This window comes from Heterocephalus glaber, unplaced genomic scaffold (assembly GCF_053883595.1).
Source record: "Heterocephalus glaber isolate CG9 unplaced genomic scaffold, H.glaber_assembly_v1.0 deba00001577, whole genome shotgun sequence".
Lineage (NCBI taxonomy): Eukaryota > Metazoa > Chordata > Mammalia > Rodentia > Bathyergidae > Heterocephalus > Heterocephalus glaber.
Genome location: NW_028258358.1, coordinates 16,007,658 through 16,013,225, shown reverse-complemented (window position 1 = coordinate 16,013,225; position 5,568 = coordinate 16,007,658). Strand labels below are relative to the sequence as shown.

General features: G+C 39.1%; 1 pseudogene; it reads left to right on the top strand.

Annotated features, from left to right (window-relative positions):
* Nucleotides 1-3,059: 3,059 nt before the first annotated feature.
* On the top strand, nt 3,060-4,521 carry LOC101712586 (elongation factor 1-alpha 1 pseudogene; annotated as a pseudogene).
* The last annotated feature ends 1,047 nt before the right edge of the window (nt 4,522-5,568 follow it).

Genomic DNA, 5,568 nt, shown 5'->3' with positions numbered 1-5,568 from the left:
CTCAGGACAGAGAGTTGAGGGGAGAAACAAATGTAACAGATGACCGGAGAGCAGTGGAATTCCTAGGTCAATGAAAAACTGAGTAGATGAAGATTTTGTTTCTCACAGGATGTCTTCCCCTGCTGTAATGTTGTCCTAGAGAATTGCAGCATCACCGGATCATTGAAGTCTCAGTTGTGACCAGAGACCAAAATGGAATTATGTCTCGAAATGACATAGCTGGTCTGTAGGCAGGAGAAATAGGCCTAATCAAATGATTTTTCCCAAAAATTATGTAGCATTGTTCCTGACACTGTCCTACTGAAAAACAGAGTGAGGCACAGTGTTGTATGCCTGGAATTCCCATACTCTGGAGAGGGGAGGCAAGAGAATTACAAATTTAAGGCAATTTAGCAAGTGTCTCAAAAAAAATGTTTAATTTAAAATAGGGCTGTGGAAATTGCTCAGTTTAAAGTCCCTGGGTTCAATATCCAATACCAGTCAAAGAAGGGGTGGGAATAGATATGGATGGGAAGAGCAAAAGGAAGAAGAAGGAGAAGAAAAAGAAGAAGAAACAGAGGAAGGAGGAGAAGGAGATAAAAAGAGATTCTCCATGTATTAGTTTTCCAATGGCTGGAACAAAATATGTGCAACTTAAAGGAGAGGTTCCTCTGATTCATGGTTTCAGAGGTCTCAATCCATGATCAACTGTCTCCAAGCCAGACATATTGTGGAAGAAGAGTGTGGTGGAGCAAGGTTGCTCAGTTCATAGCATTAGGAAGCAGAACATAGGGAAGGAACACCAGAGAGGAAGGGGCCAGGGGCCAGATATAGCCCTCAAGGTCATGCTCCTATGACCCACTTCCTGCAATTAGGCCCCCACCTCCTAATAGTCCATTCATCTGTGAATTCATCAAGGTTAATGTCCTTGATGAATGTCAAGGACATTCATCCTCAAGGTTAATGTACACATAACCACACAATCAAATCACTCCTCCAGAGATCTCTCAATCCACTGAAGTTGAGAATAAAGATTAACTGAACACTCCACCACTCAACATCCCAGAATTTTTTTGGGGGGGGGCAGTGCTGGAGATCAAACCAACTGCCTCATGTGTGCTGAGAAAGCTCTCTAACACTAAACTACGCTAGTCTTCATCCCAAACTTCTTCTAGTGAGAAAATGAGCACATTTCCAAGGCTGGATCAATCAGATGAACCTACTCTGTATTATAAATTAGGTATTAATGATATAAAAAGCAACAGCCAAAAATATGCTCCGTATCTACTTTTCAGGATTGGAAGAGACTAAATCACCAGCAGCCAAGCCCAAGAATCACCAGTGACAGTATACGTAGAACACACTCCAAGAGATAGCTCTCGATAATGAAATGCTGTTTTCTCTTTACCCATTTATATATGTTTTTGGTTTTGGCTCTTGCTACATCAAATATAAACCTCTTTGTTCTGCCTTCTCAATGGTTCTAGAATTTGCAATATCCTGTTAGAGGATTTCTTTTCTGCTTTTTTTTCTGGGCACTGATCTACAATCCTTTATGAATAAAAATAATAAATCTTTAACAACAAAGGCTGATCAAGTGGGAGAATCTTAAGAGTTGTATTACTAAGCCTGGGGTGTGATAATGGCCTGAGTAGGGCTATGAAATAGCCAGGGTGTCACTGAAGAAGTAGACAAAGTCTGTAGGACATCAAAAGAGTCAAAATCAGATGTAGACCACTCAGGTTCTATAGTTCTTTCTATTTGTCTCAGAATAAAACATTGTTTTGTGCAGTACAGAAGTAAGTGGAAAGGATTTTACTCTGGAGATGATTCTGAATCTCTTGATATAATTTTTTTTCTGGTACCAGGGATTGAACTCTGATCCTTGCACTTGAGAGGCAGGTGGCAGAACTGCTGAGCTAAATCCCCAGCCCTCTTGATATAATTTAGACAGATAGAGTCCTAAGCAATTAGTTACCAGGGCATATGTGTGCCTAAACCAGTGAAACCAATGAATACTGCCAAGACCCTAACAAGTAATGAACTTCTTAAAAGAAACACAGGTGTTTAGTATTGTTAGAATATCGAATATCGAGGCCCTGCAAGACATATATTCTAGGGCCTCCTCATGTGAGTTAAAAGCATTAAGAATATCACAGAAATTCACTTTTGAGAAATTCCTGAGTACTCTCTAAAGGCACTAATTCAAACTTTCATTTAGAATTCTGTTGAAGAAATAAAAATTGTCAATCATTCCCTTACTAAATGACCAAATTCCTTTCAGCTGAAAAGATCTGTCAGGAAAATAAATAATCTTTATATATATTACTTTCATAAGGAAAGACAATTCTCAACATCCTGAAATTTGGCAACAATGGCAGTTTTTATTACAGCCTTCCAGAATATAGTTCCACATCATGCAGAGCTATCATTCTACAACCCATGAGATCAAATCTTTAAAGCATAAATATTAAAATAACACAAAACTCTTTTCTCTGTCAATTTGTGGCATTTTCATCCATCAATGGGCAACTTGAAGTTATCATTGAGTACATTTTTGTCTGAGGTTTAGCCCTACTTAGACAATTTTCAGGATGTCCCTTTTGAAATAGCTGCAGCAAAATTGGTATCATTGGTTTTCCCTACAATCTTGATCTCACATAATAAAACTGACAGCTGGATGCGATGGCACACATCTGTAATCCCAGCAATTGGAGGCTCAGGCAGGATGGTCACCATGGGTTTGAGGCCAGCCTAGACTATATAGCTAATTCAAGACCAGCCTAAACTACACAGTAAAACCTTATTTCAAAAAAAAGTTAAAATAAATAAATTCATAAATAAAACTGACAGAACTGGCCCCTATATAAATCATTGTTATGTCACCCTTTTGGATAGGTAACAATTTCTACCACATAATATTTAACATTCTGCTCATTGGACAGTTTAATTGAAGAACACCCTCCAAATGTGATTGGTTCATTTAACAGGCCATAATTATATATTTCAGGTGATTTGGTTTCTTTACGTGGCATATCTTCATTCAGAAATCCAAGATTCCTTTTTCGCAATGGGTTTGCCGCAAGAGATAGGTGTAGTGAAAACCACCACTAAATCAAAGCCAACATGGGAAAAGAAAAGACTCATATCAATATCGTCATCATTGGACACGTGGATTCAGGCAAGTCCACCACTACTGGCCATCTGATCTACAAATGTGGTGGCATCGACAAAAGAACCATTGAAAAATTTGAGAAGGAGGCTGCTGAGCTGGGGAAGGGTTCTTTCAAGTACACCTGGCTCTTGGATAAATTGAAAGCTGAGTATGAGTGTGGTATCACCATTGACATCTTCCTGTGGAAATTTGAGACTAGCAAGTATTACATGACTATCATTGATGCTCCAGGACACAGAGACTTTATCAAAAACATGATTACAGGCACATCTCAGGCTGATTGTGCTGTCCTGATTGTTGCTGCTGCTGTTGATGAATTCAAAGCTGGTATCTCCAAGACTGGGCAGACCAGTGAGCATGCCCTTCTGGCTTACATGCTGGGTGTGAAACAACTCATTGTTGGTGTTAACAAAATGGACTCCATTGAGCCACCCTACAGCCAGAAGATATACGAGGAAATTGTTAAGGAAGTCAGCGCCTACATTAAGAAAATTGGCTACAACCCTGACACAGTAGCTTTTGTGCCAATTTCTGGTTGGAATGGTGACAACATGCTGGAGCCAAGTGCTAACATGCCTTGGTTCAAGGGCTGGAAGGTCATTAGTAAAGATAGCAATGCCAATGGAACCACACTGCTTGAAGCTTTGGATTGTATCCTGCCACCCACTCGCCCAACTGACAAGCCTTTGCAGCTGCCTCTCCAGGATGTCTACAAAATTGGTGGTATCAGTACAGTCCCTATGGGCAGAGTGGAGACTGGTGTTCTCAAACCTGCCATAGTGGTCACCTTTGCACCAGTCAATGTCACAACTGAAGTAAAGTCTGTTGAAATGCACCATGAGGCTTTGAGTGAAGCTCTTCCTGGTGACAATGTGGGCTTCAACGTCAAGAACATGTCTGTCAAAGATGTTCGACATGAAAATGTTGCTGGTGACAGCAAAAATGACCCACCAATGGAAGCAGCTGGTTTCACTGCTCAGGTGATTATCCTGAACCATCCAGGCCAGATCAGTGCTGGCTATGCTCCTGTACTGGATTGCCATACAGCTCACATCGATTGCAAGATTACTGAGCTGAAAGAAAAAATTGATCGCCGGTCTGGTAAGAAGCTGGAAGATGGCCCCAAATTCTTGAAATCTGGTGATGCTGCCATCGTTGACATGGTTCCAGGCAAGCCCATGTGTGTCGAGAGCTTCTCTGACTATCCACCTCTGGGTCATTTCACTGTTTGCGATATGAGACAGACAGTTGCTGTGGGTGTCATCAAAGCAGTGAACAAGAAGGCTGCTGGAGCTGGCAAGGTCGCCAAGTCTGCCCAGAAGCTCAGAGGGCTAAATGAATATCACCCGTAACACCTGCCACCCCCAGTATTAATCAGTGGTGGAAGACTGGTCTCAGAACTGTTTCTCCCAATTCGCCATTTAAGTTTAATAGTAAAAGACCGGTTAATGATAACAATGCATCGTAAAACCTTCAGAAGGAAAGGAGAATGTGTTTTGTGGGCCATTTGTTTTCTTTTTATGTGTGACAGTTTTAAGTTATTAGTTTTTAAAATCACTTTTTAATGGAAACAACTTGACCAAAAATCTGTCACAGAATTTTGAGACCCATTAAAACAAAGTTTAATGAGAAAACTGTGTCTTTTGGTCAACACAAAATTTCAGTTCTTTATAACCTCTTTCTGGTGTTAACCCTGAAACTAAATGAAAATATTCTGACTGCTTCATATCTGGGAATTAGAGGGAAAGGTACTGTTTTAAGTAGTAAAGAGGTATGGGAGAGGGCTGTTGATGGCACCAATTAATACAGCAACATTTTGGTATTCTGTAATTTATAATTTAGGCTTATAAAACATGTTAAATCTCAAAAAAAAAAAAACCAAGATTTTCAGCATATGTGCAATGCCAATTTTTTATTTTAAAAAATATATAAATATCTAGAGATATCAAGACACATCTAGAATGATATTCCCCTGTTTTAATGTATCTCTGAGAATGAGATGCTGAAAACAGTTTTCTTTGTTTAAAAATATCTTTGACTTGTACTATTATAAAATGTTTCTAAGTAGAGGAAATTAAGAATTGCTATAAATAGCTAGGCATGGTGGTGCACACCTATAATTCCAACACTCAGGAGGCTGAGACAGGAGTATTGCTGTAAATTCAAAGCCAGCCTTGACTATTTAGTGAGTTCATGGCCAGTCTGAACTACATATCAAGTCCCTGTCTCAAAAAAAAAAAAAAAAAAAAAAAAAAAAAATATATATATATATATATATATATATATATATATATATATATATATATCAATCAGTGGGAAAACACTGGCCTATTCTGCATGAGGTCCTGGGTTGAATTCCCAGCACTGTAAAAAAAAAAAAAACCAAATTGTTATAAGTATTTGAAGTAATAAAT